This window comes from Cnephaeus nilssonii, assembly GCF_951640355.1.
Source record: "Cnephaeus nilssonii genome assembly, chromosome: 13".
Taxonomy (NCBI): domain Eukaryota; kingdom Metazoa; phylum Chordata; class Mammalia; order Chiroptera; family Vespertilionidae; genus Cnephaeus; species Cnephaeus nilssonii.
The window spans coordinates 73,497,332-73,510,051 of NC_137084.1; the positions used below are offsets into that span (position 1 = coordinate 73,497,332).

The 12,720-nt window shown below is 44.1% G+C and overlaps 1 protein-coding gene across 1 annotated transcript in view; it reads left to right on the top strand.

The window, feature by feature from the left end:
* The window catches only part of LOC307110205 (uncharacterized protein), a 57,564-nt gene that overhangs the window by 20,438 nt on the left and 24,406 nt on the right, over window positions 1-12,720 (top strand). The gene's annotated exons all lie outside the window — the stretch shown is intronic.

Consider the following 12,720-nt stretch of genomic DNA (forward strand, 5'->3'; position numbering starts at 1 on the left):
TTCTTTCCAGATGATTGCATATTTCCAAACTTCCAGAAAATTTTCTTCTTTAACAAGCTGTTGGATAATGTCTAAAATAATTTGGCATTTGGTTCAATATGGCATGACCTTACTGTATTTGTATAGAAATATACATATCATCAGACAAAACACAAAAAGAGAATGGGGAGTGTCAGCAATGGGGGAGAGAATATTAAAATTTCTCAAAAGGTGAATATTGGTAGAGGAATTTTGGCACCATGGCTATCAGAGCTACTAAGTAAGGATATGTACTACTTCTGTTATATACACATAGAATATTGAGTAAATATTTGAGTATATAGCTGAAATGAATTAAAATAAGATGCTCTCAGTTTCAAATATAACAATAATCATTAATATTTATTAACATAATTTTCACAGTAATATTAAATATTAATTCTATATAATTTAATTCTATACTAATATTATTTTTAATAATTTTTATTACTGTAAAGGATTTTATATTTCATAAATCAATTTGACCACCACAGCAACCCTATAATGTAATTACTATCAATATCCATTATACCTATAATAAAACAAAGTAATATAGAGTTTAAATGACTTGCAAAAATCACTCAGTTAATAGATGGATACACCATGATTTGAACTCAATTTGACTTTCTCTAGAATCTGAGGTATTAACCACTGTTGTGCATTGTCTCTGGAAAGCCTTGAAAAACAGAAACTATAAGAGTTCTGAATTGTAAGTTTTAATTGAATTTTGAATTGTAATGTTAAGTTACACTACAAAGATTCATAATGTTTATATTCCTGGACTTGGCTGTCTTTGTAGAAATATTAGACACATCACAAAGATCCAAAAACACATATCATAGAGCATTCGTTCTTCTACTGTGTGGTAATATTAAAAATCCAATAACATAAAGATTTTCACACATCACCATACAGTTGGAAAAAACACACACATGCACATATATATTAATATTGCACATGCATATACTAGCTGCATACACATGTAAGCATATAAAAAACAAGAAAGAAAAAAAAAGAACGAACTAAGCATTAGACTTGATAAGTCAGAAAAATACTGAACCAATAAGGAAATAGAAAACACAAAAATCAATGAGATGTCCTGAAACAAAAAAAAAACCAAATTGAGCAGATCAAGAAAAGCAAAAGCTGGTCTTTAAAACATACTAATAGCAGACATTCAGTAAGATTGAGTATGAAAAATAAGAATTAGTAGAAACACAATATTTGAGATAAAAATGAACCATAAATACAAATAAACATAAATATAGTAAAATTATAAAATGATCTGCCATACATAATAGAGATGAATTTCTAGAAAAGGTAAAGTAACAAAATTAATCCATGAAGAAATACAAAGCCAAATGTATCAATAAACATTAGACATATTATTTTTGTATATATACTTGCAAAAAAGTTAACAAACATAAATAAATAAATAAGAATTAAATATCTTACAAGACCTCTAAGAAAGTGCTGAGCTTAACTTTATATAAATACATTCATATAATAAAAATATAAGTAACCTCTTTAAATTCTTTTATGGGGCTAGTACAAAACTGATACAAAACTAGAGAATGGAGGCAAACTTAGAAAAACAAGCTGATTCTCAGGAGCATTGATGTAAACACTCTAAATAAGGTGTTGGCAAAACAAATCCAGCCACATTTTTGTAATAATAATAAATTTTAGCCATTTAGTATTTGCTGTGGGAATATACTTATAGTTGAATAACAGAAATATTCATAGTTGCATTACTCAAATTAAGAGATTAAAGAAAAAACTATATTTTATGATGTTTAAGAAAGCATTTAATAATATTCAAAGTTCTTTAGTGATTTAAAATTAAACCTTAGATATGTAGGAAGAAAAGCAATTCCTAAATTTAACAGCATGTACCTAATAAAAGCTTAATAGTAAAATAAGAATAGAGAAAAAACAATATGAGAAAATACAGGGTGTCCCTCAAAAATGTATATTAACATCTGATAGCTCAATTTTGAAAATGAAATGTATTTTAATAAGCATTGTCTTTATAATTATGCACAGTATGTGTATACATTTTTGGGAAACCCTATATATATATATCCTTCTTGTGCAGAAATATTACAGAATTATCCTATCTAATAAAAGAGTAATATGCAAATTGACCATCACTCCAACACACAAGATGGCAGTCCCCATGTAGTCAAAGATGGCTGCCCCCCATGTGGATACAAGATGGCCACCACAAGACGGCCTGCAAGGGAGGGCAGTTGTGGGCAGTCAGGACAGCAGGGAAGGCAGTCAGGGGTCACTGGGCTGGCAGAGAAAGCAGTTGGGGGAAATGAGGCCTGCAGGGGAGAACAGTTGGGGGGGACAGAGCCCATCAGGGGAAGGCAGTTGTGGGCAATCAGGCCAGCAGGGGAGGGCAATTGGGAGCGATCAGGCCTAAAAGGGAGGGTAGTTAGGGATGACCAGGCCAGCAGAAGAGGGCAGTTGGGGGAGATCCGGCCTATAAGAGAGGGCAGTTAGGGGTATGGCAGAGGAGGGCAGTTTGGGAAGACCATGCCTGCAGGGGAGGACAGTTGGGTGAGACTCAGGCCTACAGGGGAGGGCAGTTAGGGGGGACCAGGCTGGCAGGGGAAAGAGATTGGGGGCCACCAGGTCAGCAGGGGAGAGGAGTTAGGGGTGACCAGACCTGTAGGACAGGGCAGTTAGGGGCGACTAGGCCAGAAGTGGAGGGTACTTGGGAGTGACCAGGCCTGCAGGGGAGGACTGTTAGGAGCAAACAAGCTGGAAGTGGAGGGCAGTTAGGAGTGACCTAGCCAGCATGGGAGGGCAGTTAAGGGCAATCAGGCAGGCAGGGGAGGAGTAAGGTGTTGATCAAGTTGGCAGGGGAGTGGTTAGGGGGGAATTAGGTTGGCAGGCAGAAGCGGTTAGGGGCAATAAGGCAGGCAGGCAGGCAAGAAGTTGGGAGCCAGCAGTCCTGAATTGTGAGAGGGATGTCTGAGTGCCCGTTTAGGCCCAATCCCGGTGGGACATCCCTCGAGGGGTCCCAGATTGAAGAAGGTACAGGCTGGGCTGAGGGACACACACATAATAGTAAAAGGCCAAGAGGCGTCACTACCGAAACAACCAAACAACCGGTAACAATGAGGGGACCTCCATCACAATCGGGGCCATGGCCGGTCCATAAACCGACAGCGGCCCCTCGCCCAGGCCAGCCCAGCGCCCCAGAGGAGACCCCCGCCATAAACAGGAGCGTGACCTGTCTGCAAAGCACTGGTGGCCCCTCGCCCAGGCTGGGGCTGCGCTGAGGGCTGGGCGAGTGTGGTGCAGTCTTTTAAAAATAAAGAAAGACCCGCTGGTGCTTGGAGGTGCCTCCCTTCACTGGCTGCCCGCATCCACCCCCACCCCATGCGGAGCCCCTGGCAGAGGCCCAGACTTAGAAGCTTGGTGGGTGTTGGCCTTGCGGCCCCAGACCCCAGGGCCTGTAGGGGTGGAGAGGTTCCCACTGCAGCCAGTGTAGTGATGCTGGTTAAGTTTGCTGGGGAGGCCAGCGGGGCTCTGGTGTGTTCAGAGCAGCCTGTTTATGCCGGGACCTGGGTGTGTGGCCGCACACACGTTGTGGGCACGTGCTGGGAGCGCAGCACAGGCATCATATGGACATTTATGCGTGAAAAGGTGTACACACACCTTTGTGTGCTTAAATGCATATGTTTCTTAGAAGCTTACCTGGAAAGGTGCTTTATCTGTAATAGGCAGTTTCCAAAATGCAATCCAGAGCAAGGGATCTGTAGCGAAAACACACACACAGGAAAAGGTTTTCGTACTAAACACAAAGCTGTAATTGAAGTGTGAATCAAACATATGGTGAAGTTTATTGTCTGGTGAGTCTGAAAAGTTTGGTCGATCACTTCTCATTTCACAAAAATAAAATGATGTTATTAAGTAATTACTAAGTATATACTTCTAAGGCAAAGTAGTTTACCCACTTTGTGTACTTTTTGCACATCAAGGCTGTTGACAAAGTATAACTCGGAGGATGTGACAATATGTTTGAGGAAGGGGGTGTGGCCGGTTGTTTATAAAAATTAGGCACCTCACAGTTTTTAAGACAAACGTGTAAACCTAAAATCTTCAGAAGGCTGGGTCAGGGGTCTTTTAAGACCTTTGCAGAGGCCTAAGACATAAAAAAGCAGCTACCTTTTTAGGATGTGGCCTAAAAGAAACGTGTTATTTCCAGTTATTGCTGTCTTCAAAGTAAAATAACATTTTTGCAGCATTTTTATGTAAGGGTTGTTTTTTTCCATTCTTTCATTACAATATTTGAGATAGGTATTGTCATTATCTTAAAGCAATAGCTTTTTCTTCTCAATATATGAGAGACCTAAATCTTCACACACACCCCAAAAATGTTTATTTGACGTAACTTATGCATCTGGACTCCAGGTGGCCTAATAAGCTCAGTGATTAGACAGGTGTTTTTATAGCCAAGGTCAAAGGCTCTTTCCCCTGATTAGCCCTTGAGGGGGGAGCAGCCAGAGACTTTCCTGACCAGCACAGGGAAAGGGGGGAGGGGCAGGAAAACCATTAAAGGAAAAGGAGTGGGACTGGAAACTCCCTCCCAATCACTCTTAAGAGAGTTCAACACTGTGAGTAGCGGAGGGCAGGTGGGCCGGAGGGTGGACTACCGTGTTGTTGACCAAAAGACCGGAATGACTGGTCGACCAGTCACTATGACGAGCACTGACCACCAGGGGGCAGATGATCAATGCAGGAGCCGCCCCCTGTGGTCAGTGTGCTCCCACAGCCAACTGCCTGTGGCTGGCCAACCTCCCCCGGCCCCTCCCCATGGTCAGCCAACCTCCCGCGGTCCCACCACCCCAGCCAGCCAGCTAACTAGCCACAGTCCCTCACCCAGCCAGTCCCTCCCCACAGCCCACCACACGGATCTCCCCAAATGGGGCTGTCTGGCCAACCTCCCACACTCCACCATCCTGGCCAGTTCCTCCCCTTGGTTGGCCCCTCCCTCTGGCCAGCCAGCCTTGATCCATCTACATTAGGGCTGGCCAACCTCCTGTAGACCCTTCCCCCAATTGGTCCTTCCCTGCAGCTGGCCAGCCAACCTCCCACAGTCCCTCCCCCCAGCCAGCAGGCAGCAATTGTCCCAGCCCTGATCTGATTGGGCTAAAGGGCCCATATGGACCCGGGTTGCCTAACAAGCCTAGTGACCCCACCCATGGGTGAATTCATGCATCGGGCCTCTAGTCTTTAAATAAAATGTAAAAAATAACTGTATTAAATGTTGCACTAGACTTCCAACAAAATAAAATTAAAAGTAAAATAAAAATGTTTGGAGCACAAGAAATTATTTACTCTACTGTTGATTCCCAGTATCTTTTCATCTTCCTTCCATTATTTCTGGAAAACATGTATGGATTCATTGAAATATCTCACTTAAAAAATTTTTAAATCAGTTTTTCATTACAGTTGGCATACAGTATTATGTTGGTTTAAGGTGTATACTCCAGTGATTAGACATTCCATAACTTACTAAGTGATAATCCCAATAAATATTACTCCCATCTGACACCATGAATATTATTGAGCCCTGGCTGGTGTTGCTCAGAGGATTGAGCATTGGCCTGAGCACCAAACAGTCTCAGGATCAGTTCTGGTCAAGGGCACATACTTAGGTTGCATGTTCATCCCTGGCCCTGGTCATGGAGTATGTGGAAAGCAATCATTCGATGTATCTCTCTCACATCGATATCTCTCTCTTTCTCTCTGTCTCTTTCTCTCTTGTTAGCTCCTTCCCACTCTTCTACTCTCTCTAAAAGCAATGGAATAAAAAAATCCACAGATGAGGACTTAAAACATTTTAAATATAATATTATTAATTACATTCGCTGTGCTGTACTTTACATCCCCATGACTATTCTGTAACAACCAGTTTGTACTTCCTAATCAATTCACCTTTTTTCACCTATCCCCAAACCCTCCGCCAATCTAGAAACCATAAAAATGTTCTCTACGTCTGCCTGCAGACTGAGGGGTCCCAGGTTCTATTCTGGTCAAGGGCATGTACCTTGGTTGCAGGCACATCCCCAGTGGGAGGTGTGCAAGAGGCAGCTGATCGATGTTTCTCTCTCATCAATGTTTCTAACTCTATTTCTCTCCCTTCCTCTCTGTAAAAAATCAATAAAATATATATATTTTTAAAAATGTTCTCTATATTTATGAGTCTGTTTCTATTCTACTTTGTCATTTATTCTGTTATTTTAGATTCAATTGTTGGGAAATATGTATTCATTGTCATTTTATTGTTCAGATATTTTTATTTTGTTTTCTTCTTCTTCTTAAAGAAGGTCATTTATCATTTTGCTTAATACTTACTGGTTTGGTGCTGTTGAACTCCTTTAGGTTTTTCTTATGTGAGAAGCACTGTGTATGTCCTTCTATTCTAAATGATAGTTTTTCTGTATAGAGTAATCTTAGCTATAGTCTTTGATTTTCACCACTTTGAATATTTCTTGCTCATCCACTCTGACCTGCAAAGTTTCTATTGAGAAATCATTTGACAGTCTTATGGGAGCTCCCTTGTAGACAATGGATTGCTTTTCTCTTGCTGATTTTAAGATTCTGTCTTTATCTTTAACCTTTGTCATTTTAATTATGATGTATCTTGGTGGGCCTCTTTGGGCTCATCTGGTTTGGGACTCTGTACTTCCTGGACTTGTATGTCTATTTCTTTTATTGGGTTAGGAAAATTTTCTGTCATTCTTTTTCAAGTAGATTTTCAATTTCTTGCTCTCCCTTTTCTCCTTTCTGAACCCCCATGATGTGAATGTTGGTATGCTTGATGTTGTCCAAGATGCTCCCTATCTTACCTTATAATAGAGAAACATCCAAATTGACCGCACCTCCGCTATGCCCATGATTGGGCCGGCGGGAGGCTGGGGGCGGGACTCCGGGTGGCATATCCGCCGTTGAGAAGATCAAGATGGCGGTGCCCAGTGGCCGGGCCCATGCTGCCGCTCCCGGGGGTGCCTGGGGCGATCGGCACCCCGGGGGGGCGTGGCCGGGCCCATGCTGCCGCTCCCGGGGGTGCCTGGGGCGATCAGCACCCCAGGGGGGGGTGTGGCCGGGCCCATGCCGCCGCTCCCAGGGGTGCCTGGGGCGATTGGCCACCTAGGGGGGCGTGTCCGGGCCCCTCCCGCCCCTCCCGTTGGTCCGGGGGTGATAGGACACCTGGGGGGGGCGTGGCCCGGCCCCTCCCGCCCCTCCCGGGGGTCCCAGGGGCCGAGGCTTTCCGGGCCTTGGGCACCAGCGGGGAGCCTGCACAGATCGCAGGAAACCACTGGGGGTCGGCTCCTGTGATCGGTAGCAGGGACGCTGGGTGCGGCGAGCCCAAGGCCAGGAAAGCCTGGGGCGGAGGCTTTCCGGGCCTTGGGCACCAGTGGGCAGCCTGCACAGATCGCAGGAAACCACTGGGGGTTGGCTCCTGCGATCCTTAGCAAGGATGTTGGGTGCCGCGGAGCCCAAGGCCACCGCCCGGGGCCAAGCCCCGACCCTGAAAAAGGCAGAAGGCGGTGGCCACAGCCAAGGCCTGGGTCCCTGGTGCCGGCAGAAAACTGGTGCAGGCAGCCAGGTGAATGAAGGTCTATTGCACGAATCTTCGTGCAAACGGGCTACTAGTATTATATTATAATAATTATTTTATTTTCCTTTTACTGTTCTGATTGGGTGTGTATCTTTTTCTTTTTTTTTTCATATTCCAAATTGCTGATTTGATACTCAGCTTCATCTATTTTACTGTTGATTCCCTGTAAATTATTTGTCATTTCAGTTGGTGTATCACTAATTTCTGCCTGATTTTTTTTTCTTGTTTCCATGTTGTTGTTTTTCTTGCTGTTTGTTACTAAGTTCCTTGTACTCATTAAATTTCTAGAGCATTGTATTGAATTCTGTATCTGGTAGTTTGCTTACCTGCATTTATTTAGTTCTTTTTTTAAAAAACTAATGTTTATTGAGTATCAATCACAGGAAAGCTAGTCCAGGAGGGGGAAAACAGCATGTGCAAAGACCCTGTAATGGGGGAGGGGAGTATGCTACAGTTTCAACAGAATAAGGAAAACAAATCCATTGTGATTGAAACACAGTGAGTAAGGAAAAGATAGGCCCAAGAGTAGGGTGGAGAAAGAGCAGGGAGGGCCAGACCCAGTAGGACTGTGAGAACCTATAGAGTTGGATCTTAGCCTATACACTGGGAAAGCCATGAGAATGTTTTAGGTCAGTATGTGAATGTGATCTGATACCTACTTTTTTTTTCTTCTTCTTCTAGAATAAACATCTTTATTACATGAGCTAAGATAGGAGGGCAGCTGATTTATTTGCTTTTCCGGGGCTTTGATTTTCCTCAAATAGAACTCCAGCTCCTTGCCCTGGAGCACATAGCCATCTGCTGGGCCACACTGGCCTGGTCTTGAAGCGATGCATGCAAGAAGCTTACCTGGCTGAAACTGCTCCTCGAGAAGACTGCTGATTTTGGCATTCTTTTTCCTTTCATCATATTTCTTCTGAATTTCCTTTGATCGTTTTTTGTTCAAAATCTCTTCCTCTTCAGGAGTAAGCTTGGCCCCCTTCTTGCGGCCCAGGGGCAGTGTGTAGTAGGACGTAGTGGGACTCATACCACTGTCGGTACGGTGTGCTGTCAACGAGCATGATGCAGTTCTTTACTAGGGTCTTGGTGGGGACCAGTTTGTTGTTGGATGCATTGTAGACAACATCAGTACTCCATGTTTTGTGATATAACACTCTGAGCCTCAGGAGAAGTTGCCCACGTCCAGCCTCGAGGCTAGGTACTTCTGTTGCCTCGGGGCACTCGGTCTGTGTGTATACAGTGGGGTCCAATCTTAGTGTTTCTTGTGGTAGGGCTTTCTCTTGCCCTTAGTCTTGCGGAGCTTGTGCCAGTTGTCCCAAGGGACACCCACAGCTCAGTGCCGGCTTTTTGTCAAAAGCCACCTGCACAGGGATAAATTCTGGAGGTCCAGCCTGCTTAGGTTCACCATAAGTTAGAAGTGGTGCCTTATTGGCCAACTCATCCAGGTCAGCCTGGGACAGGCGGTCCCCACCTATTCCAACCGTTGGACGTCGAGCCATTGCATAGCCATGCATGTATCTCAGTGTCTGGCTTCTATGGAAGTCTATTTTCATGGGGTCTGCACAGAATGTGCCCGGGGAAAGGGGCAAACCAGGCTCGGGGTTGGACATCATCACATCCCCTACACCACTGCTGCTGCCTTGGAAAGGTTTTGTCGTCCCTGGTTGCCCAGGTGATGTGCCGCGATCGCGTGTCTCTCGGTGTTCCAGGGTGATACCAAACAGCCCAAGCACCTGCTTGTGAAATCTATTTAGTTATTTTTTTGGATATTTCTCCTGTACTTTTACTTGTGACCTGTTCCTTTGTCTCTCCATTTTGGCTGCCTCCCTGGGTTTTTTTTTTTTATGTTTTATGTAGAGTTGAACTTAGGAGAGTGGTGTTGTATAGTAGGTGTCATGTAGGGCCCAGTGGCACTGCCTCCACAGTAACCCAAGATAGGTGTTCCAGGTACACCCCTCTTCACTTATAGTTGAGCCGTAATCACCTTTCGTTGCCCCTTTGAGGACCAGCTGCCACTATAGCAAAGGAGTGGATCCTACAGAATAGGACTTGCTTTAGTGAGAATTTGGTGTCCACTAAGTCTGCTGGTGATGGTGTCCCTTATGGAGTAGAGAGTGCTGTAATCTAGTGCAGTTTGAAGCTGATTGCTGGGTACACTGGCTCTAGGGTCTCCCAAGAGGTGCAAAATCAGTGACTACCTCTGCCCTACCTTGGGCCACCCAGCACATGCTACAGAATAATCTGCAAATGGTTGTTACTTATGCTGGGCTTGAAGGTGCTTAAGACAGGGCACATGTGAACCAAGGCCAGCTATTGCTAGTGCTTGGCCTGGGGCCACATAGAAAGTGGCACAGTGTATGCAGAGGCCTGATGCTGCTTATTGGAGAGTTGTTAGAAATGTCTGAAGCATGAGGATAGGGTGGACACATTTATGAAAAAGCCACTGGAAATGACATAGGGTTGGGGGAGTAGCACAAGTTGAGTGTGGTGAGGTAAAGGGAATAACCAGGGCAGGGCAGACAGTGTGAGACAGGTTGATGGAGATTCAGGTTAAAAGAAGCTGCTTGGGACTCCAGAAGCCCTCCATCTCATTCAGCCACAATCTTCACTGGTCTTCATAGCCAGAAGTAAGGGGAACTTCTCTTCTTGCCACTGGCATCCTGAGCTGCAGGTCTTGGTATTGGAATGGGACCCCTTGATTCTCAGAGCGGACCTCTGCAGAGCAAATATCCTTCCCAATTTATATCTGCTGTATGTGGGAATGCGACCAGCCTGTTCTGTGTCTCTCCCCCTCCTACCAGTATTGATGTGGCTTCTTCTTTAAATCCCTAGTTTAGGATTTTCATTCAGGTAGATTTCAGGTGGCTCTGAATGATGGTTGTTCTGTAGTTTAGTTGTAATTTTGATGTGATTGTGGGAGGATTTGAGTACCACATTTACCTATGCCGCCATCTTGATCAGAGTTCCTTATTGAAATCTCTCAGAATTAATAATAAAGTATCCACATTTGCAAGGATTTTGATAAATATATAACATTAATACCATTTTCTATTAAAAAGACATACAAGTAGAAATTATTTTTTGCTTTTTCAGCCCCTATTTGCAATAGCAATAAACATTACAAGGTACTTAACAAAATTGTAAACAAATAGTTACAAAGTATATATGGAAAACTACTTTAAGAAATTATTGCGTGACATAAAGATTTAGCTAGCATGTGGTATATGCCACATCTTACCTAATAATAGGCAAACATGTAAATTGACTGTATCTCCACTACGCCGATAGCCAATCAGAGTGAGTATGCAAATTAGAAGGCCAAAGTTGGTGGCCACTCAGCTGCTTCAGGCACAGAATGGCTGGGCAGGGCAGGACACTTGCTATGAGAGGGAAGGCAGGCGGCGAAGGGATCTACAGGAGCCGAGTGCCACAATGAAGACAACACTGCAGACTCTAGAGTCTGTGGCGAAGACGAAGATGGCAGACTCTGGCAGGAGCGAAGGCCTGGGTCCCGGGCGCCAGAGGAAAACCGGTGCTGGAAGCCAAGGGAAGGAAGGCCTATTGCATGAATCTCTTCGTGCAACGGCCCTGTAGTCATTAATAAAAAGACAAATAAGTGTAAAGTTTTTAATTTTTTACCCAAACTAATCAATAAACACAACAGAGTGCCAAGGAAAATGTAACCAGGTATTTTTGAAATTGACAAGATATTTATACTCTTTGATTAGAAGGTCAAGTAGTAAGAATATCTAAGAAAAAATAATTAAAAAGTGTTTCAGAGATTGCCTGAACACAAATCATAAAATCCAGTTGGCACATGGGTAGACAAATAGACACATACAAAAGGTTGGAAATGAACAATACAAAATATGCCATGTTGCAGAGGTAAAATAATGAGTGATTCAAGATATTATTTTATAGAAACACACACACACACACACACACACACACACACACACACACACATTTTGTACCTGAAGCCATACATAAAAGAATATACTACATGAAGTAAAGACCTAAATATAAATAGCAAATCCTTCAAGTTATTAGGAGAAAAATAATATAGAAAAATACCTATACTAATAAAAGCCTACGTGGCGAAGAGGTTAGGGGCAATAAAGCTGGCAATCGAGCGGTTAGGAGCCAGTGGTCCCAGATTGTGAGAGGGATTTCTGACTTCTAGTTTAGGCCTGATCCCTAAATCCCCTGAGGGGTCCCAGATTGGAGAGGGTGCAGGCAGGGCTGAGGGACATTCCCCCACGCAAGAATTTCATTCACTGGGCCTCTAGTATTTATGATATTTAGCTAGAAAAATTTTTCAACAAGATTCAGAAAGCACATTACATAAAGAAACAGATGAAAAAATTGAATATAAAATTTATAGAACTGTGTACAATGTTAGACTTTGTGGTGATGGTACCATGAGTGCAGATATATTTCTAAACTCATCAAAAAATTTACATTAAATAAATGCAATGTTTTACATATAAAGCCCAGCACACAAAATTTTTAAGCAGATATGGTCCCTAGGCCTAGCCTTTGATCAGGGCCATCTTCCCTGGCTGCCTGCAGCCAGCCCCTAACCCCACTGCCACCCACACCCAGTTTCCCATTCTCCATCAGGTCATCAGAGCCTGCTTGCCATGGGGAGGAACCCAGAGTTCGGGCGTTCCACCCACTCACCAGCCCCGCCCCGGTCACAGGTTGCCCACTGTGTGGGGGGTGACTGGTGTGTCCGGGACCTTGGCTGGCACCACCATGTCCCCCGCCACAACCACCAGTTCTCTGTTTGACATTGGATAATGGGGCCTGCTGGCCGGGATAAGAAACCAAATGTACTTCATAGTGACTGGTGGAGCAGTTGTTCTGGTTGTTCCGCCATTACTATCAATTTGCATATTAACCTTTTATTATAGAGGAAAGAGGCCCAGTGCACTGGTAGGGGCCAGACAGCCCGTCCTGATGGGGTCCCAGATAGGGGTGGGGGTCCCTGATGGCGGCGGGCTGGCCAACATGAGAATTTTGCAGGCTGGCCATGCTCCTTATCAGGGTGGAGG